Raw genomic sequence first — 12,500 nt, 5'->3', positions numbered from 1 at the left:
GCTTTATTCGGACTTTGCCGTTCGGGCGCGTCTGCCCCGGTAGACGGGGTTGCCTCTTTCGGACTTTGCCGTTCGGGCGCGTCTGCCCCGGTAGACGGGGTTGCCTCTTTCGGACTTTGCCGTTCCGGCGCGTCTGCCCCGGTAGACGGGGTCGCTTTATTCGGACTTTGCCGTTCGGGCGCGTCTGCCCCGGTAGACGGGGTCGCTTTATTCGGACTTTGCCGTTCGGGCGCGTCTGCCCCGGTAGACGGGGTCGCCTCTTTCGGACTTTGCCGTTCGGGCGCGTCTGCCCCGGTAGACGGGGTCGCCTCTTTCGGACTTTGCCGTTCGGGCGCGTCTGGCCCGGTAGACGGGGTCGCTTTATTCGGACTTTGCCGTTCGGGCGCGTCTGCCCCGGTAGACGGGGTTGCCTCTTTCGGACTTTGCCGTTCCGGCGCGTCTGCCCCGGTAGACGGGGTCGCTTTATTCGGACTTTGCCGTTCGGGCGCGTCTGCCCCGGTAGACGGGGTCGCTTTATTCGGACTTTGCCGTTCGGGCGCGTCTGGCCCGGTAGACGGGGTCGCTTTATTCGGACTTTGCCGTTCGGGCGCGTCTGCCCCGGTAGACGGGGTTGCCTCTTTCGGACTTTGCCGTTCCGGCGCGTCTGCCCCGGTAGACGGGGTCGCTTTATTCGGACTTTGCCGTTCGGGCGCGTCTGCCCCGGTAGACGGGGTCGCTTTATTCGGACTTTGCCGTTCGGGCGCGTCTGCCCCGGTAGACGGGGTCGCTTTATTCGGACTTTGCCGTTCGGGCGCGTCTGCCCCGGTAGACGGGGTCGCCTCTTTCGGACTTTGCCGTTCGGGCGCGTCTGCCCCGGTAGACGGGGTCGCCTCTTTCGGACTTTGCCGTTCGGGCGCGTCTGCCCCGGTAGACGGGGTCGCTTTATTCGGACTTTGCCGTTCGGGCGCGTTCGCCCCGGCCGACGCGGGACGAAAGTCGTTTGCGACTTTGCCTTCCCTGTGTAGGGCGTTCAAAGGCGAATCTTTTGTTACCAATCTCGTCACTTTGCTGCCAGTCTGGGCCGAGATACGTGCGATTGAACGGTATCGCCTAGGCAGACGCGGTACGGGGTTTTCGAATTTTTAAAGGTCCTTTTCTTTGGCGGAGCACGACGAATTTTACAGCGCCGCGTCGGCCGCGCTGCGGCGCATCTTTTTCGATCATCACATTGCGGTCGGAGCAGCGGGCGATTAACCGCTCGCGACAGGGAGACTTTGACCATTTCAAACTTTTCACGGCCGGCCCCTATGTCTCAAGCCTACGAATTTGAAGTCAGTGTGCAGGCGAATCTTTTGCCACCGGTCCCGTCGTTTTCCTGCCATTCTCGCTCGAGATAGGGGCGATTCAACAGTCTCGCCTAGGCAGACGCGGTCCCGCCTAGGCAGACGCGGTTCCCTCCCCGGCGAACGCGGTAAATGGTCTTCGAGTTTTTAGAGGCACTTTTACCTGGCGGAACGCGACGAAATTTACGCCACGCGTCGGCCGCGCCGGCGCGCATCTTGTGCAGTCATCCCCGACCCGCTGCTTCCAATGTAGCCGGAGCAGCGGGTGATTGACCAGTCTCGCAAGGGGCCGCCTTTTCGAATTCTCGCGGCCGTCGCCTTGAGCGCAGCCGCTCAGTTTTTAGTTGCGCGCGTTGGGCTGAGAAGGGCGAACATTTTGAGACCTCTCCCGTCCCTTTCGCGCAACGCAAGGCAGAGTTACGCTCGTTTGAAGCTCGCCTAGGCAGACGCGGTCCCGCCTAGGCAGACGCGGTTGCCTCCCCGGCGGACGCGGTGAACGGTCTTCGAACTTTTAAGGGCACTTTTAACTGGCGGAACGCGACGAAATTTACGCCACGTGTCGGCCGCACCGCGACGCATCTTGTGCAGTCATCGCCGACTCGCTGCTTCCAATGCAGCCGGAGCAGCGGGCGATTGACCAGGCTCGCAAGGGGCCGCCTTTTGTAATCTTCGCGGCCGTTCCCGTGGGCGAATCCGCTCCATTTTTAGATCCGCGTGTGGGGCTGAGAAAGGCGAACATTTTGAGACCTTTCTCGTCCCTTTCGCGCAACGCGAGTGAGAGTTACGCTCGTTTGAAGCTCGCCTAGGCAGACGCGGTCCCGCCTAGGCAGACGCGGTAAATGGTCTTCGAATTTTTAAAGGCACTTTGAACTGGCGGAGCGCGACGAAATTTACGCCACGGTTCGGCCGCGCCGGCGCGCATCTTGTGCAGTTATCGCGGACTCGCTGCTTGCACTGTAGCCGGAGCAGCAGGTGATTGACCAGGCTCGCAAGGGGCCGCCTTTTCTAGTCTTCGCGGCGGTTCCCGTGGGCGCAGCCGCTCAATTTCTAGTTCCGCGCGTTGGGCTGAGAGAGGCGAACATTTTGAGACCTTTCCCGTCCCTTTCGCGCAACGCAAGTGAGAGTTACGCTCGTTTGAAGCTCGCCTAGGCAGACGCGGTCCCGCCTAGGCAGACGCGGTTGCCTCCCCGGCGGACGCGGTAAACGGTCTTCGAGTTTTTAAAGGCACTTTGAACTGGCGGAGCGCGACCAAATTTACGCCACGGTTCGGCCGCGCAGGCGCGCATCTTGTGCAGTTATCGCGGACTCGCTGCTTGCACTGTAGCCGGAGCAGCAGGTGATTGACCAGGCTCGCAAGGGGCCGCCTTTTCTAATCTTCGCGGCGGTTCCCGTGGGCGCAGCCGCTCAATTTTTAGTTCCGCGTGTGGGGCTGAGAAAGGCGAACATTTTGAGACCTTTCCCGTCCCTTTCGCGCAACGCAAGTGAGAGTTACGCTCGTTTGAAGCTCGCCTAGGCAGACGCGGTCCCGCCTAGGCAGACGCGGTAAATGGTCTTCGAATTTTTAAAGGCACTTTGAACTGGCGGAACGCGACGAAATTTACGCCACGGTTCGGCCGCGCAGGCGCGCATCTTGTGCAGTTATCGCGGACTCGCTGCTTGCACTGTAGCCGGAGCAGCAGGTGATTGACCAGGCTCGCAAGGGGCCGCCTTTTCTAATCTTCGCGGCCGTTCCCGTGGGCGAATCCGCTCCATTTTTAGATCCGCGTGTGGGGCCGAGAAAGGCGAACATTTTGAGACCTTTCCCGTCCCTTTCGCGCAACGCAAGTGAGAGTTACGCTCGTTTGAAGCTCGCCTAGGCAGACGCGGTCCCGCCTAGGCAGACGCGGTAAATGGTCTTCGAATTTTTAAAGGCACTTTGAACTGGCGGAGCGCGACGAAATTTACGCCACGGTTCGGCCGCGCCGGCGCGCATCTTGTGCAGTTATCGCGGACTCGCTGCTTGCACTGTAGCCGGAGCAGCACGTGATTGACCAGGCTCGCAAGGGGCCGCCTTTTCTAATCTTCGCGGCCGTTCCCGTGGGCGAATCCGCTCCATTTTTAGATCCGCGTGTGGGGCCGAGAAAGGCGAACATTTTGAGACCTTTCCCGTCCCTTTCGCGCAACGCAAGTGAGAGTTACGCTCGTTTGAAGCTCGCCTAGGCAGACGCGGTCCCGCCTAGGCAGACGCGGTAAATGGTCTTCGAATTTTTAAAGGCACTTTGAACTGGCGGAGCGCGACGAAATTTACGCCACGGTTCGGCCGCGCCGGCGCGCATCTTGTGCAGTTATCGCGGACTCGCTGCTTGCACTGTAGCCGGAGCAGCACGTGATTGACCAGGCTCGCAAGGGGCCGCCTTTTCTAATCTTCGCGGCCGTTCCCGTGGGCGAATCCGCTCCATTTTTAGATCCGCGTGTGGGGCCGAGAAAGGCGAACATTTTGAGACCTTTCCCGTCCCTTTCGCGCAACGCAAGTGAGAGTTACGCTCGTTTGAAGCTCGCCTAGGCAGACGCGGTCCCGCCTAGGCAGACGCGGTTGCCTCCCCGGCGGACGCGGTAAATGGTCTTCGAATTTTTAAAGGCACTTTGAACTGGCGGAGCGCGACGAAATTTACGCCACGGTTCGGCCGCGCCGGCGCGCATCTTGTGCAGTTATCGCGGACTCGCTGCTTGCACTGTAGCCGGAGCAGCAGGTGATTGACCAGGCTCGCAAGGGGCCGCCTTTTCTAATCTTCGCGGCCGTTCCCGTGGGCGAATCCGCTCCATTTTTAGATCCGCGTGTGGGGCTGAGAAAGGCGAACATTTTGAGGCCTTTCCCGTCCCTTTCGCGCAACGCAAGTGAGAGTTACGCTCGTTTGAAGCTCGCCTAGGCAGACGCGGTCCCGCCTAGGCAGACGCGGTTGCCTCCCCGGCGGACGCGGTAAATGGTCTTCGAGTTTTTAAAGGCACTTTGAACTGGCGGAGCGCGACCAAATTTACGCCACGGTTCGGCCGCGCCGGCGCGCATCTTGTGCTGTCATCGCGGACTCGCTGCTTGCACTGTAGCCGGAGCAGCGGGTGATTGACCAGGCTCGCAAGGGGCCGCCTTTTCTAATCTTCGCGGCCGCTGCCGTGGGCGAATCCGCTCCATTTTTAGTTCCGCGCGTTGGGCTGAGAAAGGCGAACATTTTGAGACCTTTCTCGTCCCTTTCGCGCAACGCAAGTGAGAGTTACGCTCGTTTGAAGCTCGCCTAGGCAGACGCGGTCCCGCCTAGGCAGACGCGGTTGCCTCCCCGGCGGACGCGGTAAACGGTCTTCGAATTTTTAAAGGCACTTTGAACTGGCGGAGCGCGACGAAATTTACGCCACGGTTCGGCCGCGCCGGCGCGCATCTTGTGCAGTCATCGCCGACTCGCTGCTTCCACTGCAGCCGGAGCAGCGGGCGATTGACCAGGCTCGCAAGGGGCCGCCTTTTCTAATCTTCGCGGCTGTTCCCGTGGGCGCAGCCGCTCAATTTTTAGTTCCGCGTGTTGGGCTGAGAGAGGCGAATATTTTGAGACCTTTCCCGTCCCTTTCGCGCAACGCAAGTGAGAGTTACGCTCGTTTGAAGCTCGCCTAGGCAGACGCGGTCCCGCCTAGGCAGACGCGGTTGCCTCCCCGGCGGACGCGGTAAACGGTCTTCGAGTTTTTAAAGGCACTTTGAACTGGCGGAGCGCGACCAAATTTACGCCACGGTTCGGCCGCGCCGGCGCGCATCTTGTGCAGTCATCGCCGACCCGCTGCTTGCACTGTAGCCGGAGCAGCGGGCGATTGAGCAGTCTCGCAAGGGGCCGCCTTTTCTAATCTTCGCGGCCGTTCCCGTGGGCGAATCCGCTCCATTTTTAGATCCGCGTGTGGGGCTGAGAAAGGCGAACATTTTGAGACCTTTCCCGTCCCTTTCGCCCAACGCAAGTGAGAGTTACGCTCGTTTGAAGCTCGCCTAGGCAGACGCGGTTGCCTCCCCGGCGGACGCGGTAAATGGTCTTCGAGTTTTTAAAGGCACTTTGAACTGGCGGAGCGCGACCAAATTTACGCCACGGTTCGGCCGCGCCGGCGCGCATCTTGTGCTGTCATCGCGGACTCGCTGCTTGCACTGTAGCCGGAGCAGCGGGCGATTGACCAGTATCGCAAGGGGCCGCCTTTTCTAATCTTCGCGGCCGTTCCCGTGGGCGAATCCGCTCCATTTTTAGTTCCGCGCGTTGGGCTGAGAAAGGCGAACATTTTGAGACCTTTCCCGTCCGTTTCGCGCAACGCAAGTGAGAGTTACGCTCGTTTGAAGCTCGCCTAGGCAGACGCGGTCCCGCCTAGGCAGACGCGGTTGCCTCCCCGGCGGACGCGGTAAACGGTCTTCGAATTTTTAAAGGCACTTTGAACTGGCGGAGCGCGACGAAATTTACGCCACGGTTCGGCCGCGCCGGCGCGCATCTTGTGCAGTCATCGCCGACCCGCTGCGTCCACTGCAGCCGGAGCAGCGGGCGATTGACCAGTATCGCAAGGGGCCGCCTTTTCGAATTCTCGCGGCCGTTGCCTTGAGCGCAGCCGCTCAATTTCTAGTTGCGCGCGTTGGGCTGAGAAAGGCGAACATTTTGAGACCTTTCCCGTCCGTTTCGCGCAACGCAAGTGAGAGTTGCGCTCGTTTGAAGCTCGCCTAGGCAGACGCGGTCCCGCCTAGGCAGACGCGGTAAATTGTCTTCGAATTTTTAAAGGCACTTTGAACTGGCGGAGCGCGACGAAATTTACGCCACGGTTCGGCCGCGCCGGCGCGCATCTTGTGCAGTTATCGCGGACTCGCTGCTTGCACTGTAGCCGGAGCAGCAGGTGATTGACCAGGCTCGCAAGGGGCCGCCTTTTCTAATCTTCGCGGCCGTTCCCGTGGACGAATCCGCTCCATTTTTAGATCCGCGTGTGGGGCTGAGAAAGGCGAGCATTTTGAGACCTTTCTCGTCCCTTTCGCGCAACGCAAGTGAGAGTTACGCTCGTTTGAAGCTCGCCTAGGCAGACGCGGTCCCGCCTAGGCAGACGCGGTTGCCTCCCCGGCGGACGCGGTAAACGGTTTTCGAATATTTAAAGGCACTTTCACCTGGCGGAACGAGACGAAATTTACGCCACGTGTCGGCCGCGCTGCCGCCCATCTTGTGCAGTCCTCCTCGACCCGCTGCTTCCACTGTAGCCGGAGGAGCGGGTGATTGACCAGGTTCGCAAGGGGCCGCCTTTTCGAATGTTCACGGCCGTTCCCGTGGGCGCAGCCGCTCAATTTTTAGTTCCGCGTGTGGGGCTGAGAAAGGCGAATATTTTGAGACCTTTCCCGTCCCTTTCGCGCAACGGAAGGCAGAGTTACGTTCGTTTGAAGCCCGCTCCGGTAGACGCGCTTATGACCCGCGGGGGTCTGGGTACTTATCGCTGCATATATAAGGGGGCATACCGCCTAGGCAGACGCGAAACAGTAAAGCGTCCGCTTTGTCAGCAAAGTCCGAAACGGACCTCTCGACGCCCGGGAGGTGAATTCGGGCTTTAGGCGGCCTCGGCAGATGTGATTTTCATGAGTTTGTGCATTATTTATGCGAGTTTTGCGGCGAACGCGCCTCGAGTACGGCGGCTCGCCCGACGGCTATGTCCACGAGTACGGCTCGTGCGGGGCGCCGCGGAAGCGCGGTTGTGCGATGCCGCAGCAAAGCGCGCACGATTTGAGTGGCTTTTGCGGCGAACGCTCCTCGAGTACGGCGGTTCGCCCGATGACAATGTCCACGAGTACGGCTCGTGCGGGGCGCCGCGGAAGTGCTTTTTTGCGATGCCGCAGCAAAGCGCGCTCGATTTGAGGGGCTCTTGCCGCCAACGCGCCTCGAGTACGGCGGTTGGCCCGATGACAATGTCCACGAGTACGGCTCGTGCGGGGCGCCGGGGAAGCGCTTTTGTGCGATGCCGCAGGAAAGCGCGCACGTTTTGAGCGGCTCTTGCGGCGAACGCGCCTCGAGTACGGCGGTTCGCCCGACGGCTATGTCCACGAGTACGGCTCGTGCGGGGCGCCGGGGCAGCGCTTTCGTGCGATGCCGCAGGAAAGCGTGCACGATTTGAGCGGCTCTTGCGGCGAACGCGCCTCGAGTACGGCGGTTCGCCCGATGACCATGTCCACGAGTACGGCTCGTGCGGGGCGCCGGGGCAGCGCTTTCGTGCGATGCCGCAGGAAAGCGCGCACGATTTGAGCGGCTCTTGCGGCGAACGCGCCTCGAGTACGGCGGTTCGCCCGATGACCATGTCCACGAGTACGGCTCGTGCGGGGCGCCGGGGCAGCGCTTTCGTGCGATGCCGCAGGAAAGCGCGCACGATTTGAGCGGCTCTTGCGGCGAACGCGCCTCGAGTACGGCGCTTCGCCCGACGGCTATGTCCACGAGTACGGCTCGTGCGGGGCGCCGGGGATGCGCTTTTGTGCGATGCCGCAGCAAAGCGCGCACGATTTGTGGGGGTCTTGCCGCCAACGCGCCTCGAGTACGGCGGTTCGCCCGATGACAATGTCCACGAGTACGGCTCGTGCGGGGCGCCGGGGCAGCGCTTTCGTGCGATGCCGCAGGAAAGCGCGCACGATTTGAGCGGCTCTTGCGGCGAACGCGCCTCGAGTACGGCGGTTCGCCCGACGGCTATGTCCACGAGTACGGCTCGTGCGGGGCGCCGCGGAAGCGCGGCGTTGTGATGCCGCGGCAAAGCGCGCACGATTTGTGCGGCCCTTGCGGCGAAAGTGGCACGAGTACGGCGATTTACTCACCCACGGAGGTCTGGGTACTTATCGCTGCTATTATATGGGGGTCCCAGTGGAGCAGTCGGCGGCGCGCGCCCGCGTGTGCGCGCCGTGACCGGGTCTGATATGCGGCCTCGTGCCCAGCGTGTCCCCGTCCCTCGGACCCCACGGCATTCGTCTGCAGCCTCATCCGCGTCTGCGATAGGGGCTGGTTGTCGGACGACGCTGTTTCCACGTTTTACGAGGTGTGTTCCGTGCTACCCGGACTCGATTCCGTGCGAGCGCGCCGAAGACGCGGGCGTGTCCCGTCGTCTGGCGGCTTGGCCGTCTCGGCTACGCAGCAAGCGCCGTCCAGTTGCCTAATGCTGCGGCCCTAGAGGCCGATGTGCGCACTGGTGGGCGCGTTACAAATGCTTTGCCTAAAGGCACACGTGCTCTCTTGCCGCGTGGCGATTGCCGTACCTACGGGTCGGATGCCGCAGCGAGCTCGAACGATGCACGGGCAGCGCAAGCTGCCGCGAAAAAGATGCGTCGCGCGCTGGGGGTTTATGGCGGCCCTATCGGCGGCGACGAGGCACCCTTCTGGGGCGAAAAGGGAATGCCTATGCATCATACCTGGTTGATCCTGCCAGTAATCATATGCTTGTCTCAAAGATTAAGCCATGCATGTCTAAGTACATGCCGAAATAAGGCGAAACCGCGAATGGCTCATTAAATCAGTTATGGTTCCTTAGATCGTTTCTTTCTACTTGGACAACTGTGGCAATTCTAGAGCTAATACATGCATTGAGCCTGAAGGCCTTTGGCTGACGGGCGCTTTTATTAGACCAAGACCCATCGGGCTCTGCCCGTACTCTGTGGTGACTCTGGATAACTTTGTGCTGATCGCATGGCCATGAGCCGGCGACGTTTCTTTCAAGTGTCTGCCTTATCAACTTTCGATGGTAGGTTACTTGCCTACCATGGTTGTTACGGGTAACGGAGAATCAGGGTTCGATTCCGGAGAGGGAGCCTGAGAAACGGCTACCACATCCAAGGAAGGCAGCAGGCGCGCAAATTACCCACTCCCGGCACGGGGAGGTAGTGACGAAAAATAACAATACGGGACTCTTTTGAGGCCCCGTAATTGAAATGAGTACACTCTAAATCCTTTAACGAGGATCAATTGGAGGGCAAGTCTGGTGCCAGCAGCCGCGGTAATTCCAGCTCCAATAGCGTATACTAAAGCTGCTGCGGTTAAAAAGCTCGTAGTTGGATCTCAGTTCCAGACGAGTAGTGCATCTACCCGATGCGACGGCTCGGACTGAACATCATGCCGGTCCTCTCTTGGTGCCCTTCATTGGTGCGTCTCGAGGTGGCCTGCGCTTTTACTTTGAAAAAATTAGAGTGCTCAACGCAGGCGAGTCGCCTGAATAAACTTGCATGGAATAATAGAACAAGACCCCGTTTCTGTTCTGTTGGTTTTTGGAATACGGGGTAATGATTAAGAGGGACAGACGGGGGCATTCGTATTGCGGCGCTAGAGGTGAAATTCTTGGACCGTCGCAAGACGAACTACTGCGAAAGCATTTGCCAAGAATGTTTTCTTTGATCAAGAACGAAAGTCAGAGGTTCGAAGGCGATCAGATACCGCCCTAGTTCTGACCATAAACGATGCCAACCAGCGATCCGCCTGAGTTACTCAAATGACTCGGCGGGCAGCTTCCGGGAAACCAAAGTATTTGGGTTCCGGGGGAAGTATGGTTGCAAAGCTGAAACTTAAAGGAATTGACGGAAGGGCACCACCAGGAGTGGAGCCTGCGGCTTAATTTGACTCAACACGGGAAAACTTACCCGGCCCGGACACTGGGAGGATTGACAGATTGAGAGCTCTTTCTTGATTCGGTGGATGGTGGTGCATGGCCGTTCTTAGTTGGTGGAGCGATTTGTCTGGTTAATTCCGATAACGAACGAGACTCTAGCCTATTAAATAGGTGCGGGGTTCCCAGCACCTTACAACCTTCTTAGAGGGACAAGCGGCTCCTAGCCGCACGAAACAGAGCAATAACAGGTCTGTGATGCCCTTAGATGTCCGGGGCCGCACGCGCGCTACACTGAAGGAAGCAGCGTGTCTTTATCCCTGTCTGAAAAGACTGGGTAACCCGTGGAACTTCTTTCGTGATTGGGATAGGGGCTTGCAATTGTTCCCCTTGAACGAGGAATTCCCAGTAAGCGCGAGTCATAAGCTCGCGTTGATTACGTCCCTGCCCTTTGTACACACCGCCCGTCGCTACTACCGATTGAATGATTTAGTGAGGTCTTCGGACCGATGTCCGGCGCGGCCTTTCGGTTGCGCCGGTCTGTTGGAAAGATGACCAAACTTGATCATTTAGAGGAAGTAAAAGTCGTAACAAGGTTTCCGTAGGTGAACCTGCGGAAGGATCATTACCGGATTGTGCTTGTCACACCCGGCGCCGCCCCCACTTATAAGCGGGGGAAGGCCTCAACCGCGGAGTTGCGAGATTCTGAAGCCGCTTCTCTGCACAAACTGTTGCGCCCAGCGGAGCTCCGTCACCAAGGGAAAGTCGGACGGGCTGTATCCGCAGGTTTGAACGGCGTAACGCACCACTCATGGTGGGCTTTCGGTTGTCGACAACCGTCGAAGAGGCGCAAACAGAGCCGGTAGGCAGGCCGAGGGAAAGGCCTGCCCGCTGCCAAGGGAACGGCGGCGGCTGCTGCGAAGTACGAAAGGAAACGCTGCTCGCTGGCTTTGTCGTGTTGCGACCACGAGTCGGTAGGCGGGCCGAGGGAAAGGCCTGCCCGCTGCCAAGGGAACGGCGGCGGCTGCTGCGAAGTACGAAAGGAAACGCTGCTCGCTGGCTTTGTCGTGTTGCGACCACGAGTCGGTAGGCGGGCCGAGGGAAAGGCCTGCCCGCTGCCAAGGGAACGGCGGCGGCTGCTGCGAAGTACGAAAGGAAACGCTGCTCGCTGGCTTTGTCGTGTTGCGACCACGAGTCGGTAGGCGGGCCGAGGGAAAGGCCTGCCCGCTGCCAAGGGAACGGCGGCGGCTGCTGCGAAGTACGAGAGGAACCGCGGCTCGCTGGCTTTGTCGTGTTGCGACCACCAGTCGGTAGGCGGGCCGAGGGAAAGGCCTGCCCGCTGCCAAGGGAACGGCGGCGGCTGCTGCGAAGTACGAGAGGAACCGCGGCTCGCTGGCTGGGAAACTGCGCTTCTGCGCGACGCGCACGCGGCGGGACGCGCGCGGCCCAGGGAACGGCCGCGCGCGAAAGGTCTCGCACTGCGGGCGCGGAGTCTGACGCCGCGCCGACGGCGCGAAAGGAGGCACCGGGACCGAAAAGGACGAGGGATTATAATCCCGCACTTTGAACGCATTCGCGGCAGCCGGGTTCTCTTGCTGCTTCGTCCTTCCCAGCCTTCGAGTAGTCTGTCGGTGCGCTACCGAAACGCCGTCCATGGCACTGTGGCCGGTGGGCTCCTATTGCGGGAGTAGACTGATGAACGTCCGCTTTGCGGCTTGTTCCAAGTACGCGCTGCGTAGCCACGGCTAGGCGGTGCCTGTCTCCTTGCGAAGCAATGATGTGGCGAAATGGTCGAGTAGGGAGCAGCACGATGGCGCACCCGGGGGCGACCGGACCGGGGGGCGTTGGGAAAACCCCCTCCCCTACAAAAGGGTGCAGCAGCGGTAGGCGGTGATGACTCGCCTTGAAAGATGTGAACAGCAGTTGAGTGTGAACAGCAACAAAAAAAACCGCTGCTGGAGTCCGGGGGTAGCGTCGCTGCAGATCGCAGAAAGGTGCGTGAGGACGGTGGCACAGAGCTCCAAGAATGTATATTTCTAGCAAACGCCGGTGCTTCGAGGTGTTCTGCGGTCAGGCCCGTGCGGGCGGAGCGGGCGTGCCCAAGAAGGCACAAGAAGACCCACCTCTGATGAAGACCGGAATTGGAGCGTCACGCGTCGGCTCAGCACTTCTGCCTTAGTGGTTGCCAAATGCCTCGTCATCCTATTAGTGACGCGCAAGCCATTATCGCACAAAAGCTTCGAGAGACTTTGCTCGCTTTGGCTTTGAGGCACGCGCAGCATGCCGAACGGACGGCTGCGAGGCGCGAAAGACGTCGGTCGAAACTGCGACTGGAGACCAGGGGAAAAGCCCGGTGCCTAAAACCCTGGTTGTACTGTACGGATTTGAACAAACCAAACGCACGACTCTAAGCGGTGGATCACTCGGTTCTCGGGTCGATGAAGAACGCAGCCAGCTGCGAGACTTGGTGTGAATTGCAGGACACACTGAGCACTGATTCTTCGAACGCACATTGCGCCCTTGGGTCTTCCCTTGGGTTCGTCTGTCTGAGGGTCGGATCATATATCAAGAGAGGCGCCGGCGCCCGGGGATGGC

The 12,500-nt window shown here is 60.0% G+C and overlaps 2 non-coding genes across 2 annotated transcripts; both read left to right on the top strand.

The window, feature by feature from the left end:
* The first annotated feature begins 8,718 nt into the window (after positions 1–8,718).
* On the top strand, positions 8,719–10,533 carry LOC149324326 (small subunit ribosomal RNA). Its single transcript, XR_016286868.1, has one exon. It is a non-coding gene; the product is annotated as a small subunit ribosomal RNA (ribosomal RNA).
* Positions 10,534–12,308: 1,775 nt separating this feature from the next.
* On the top strand, positions 12,309–12,461 carry LOC149324325 (5.8S ribosomal RNA). The gene has a single exon (XR_016286874.1). It is a non-coding gene; the product is annotated as a 5.8S ribosomal RNA (ribosomal RNA).
* The last annotated feature ends 39 nt before the right edge of the window (positions 12,462–12,500 follow it).

The sequence above is a fragment of the Amblyomma mixtum genome, unplaced genomic scaffold, assembly GCF_055824585.1.
Source record: "Amblyomma mixtum isolate Tamu unplaced genomic scaffold, ASM5582458v1 scaffold_99, whole genome shotgun sequence".
Lineage (NCBI taxonomy): Eukaryota > Metazoa > Arthropoda > Arachnida > Ixodida > Ixodidae > Amblyomma > Amblyomma mixtum.
This window is presented reverse-complemented; position numbering and strand designations above follow the sequence as displayed.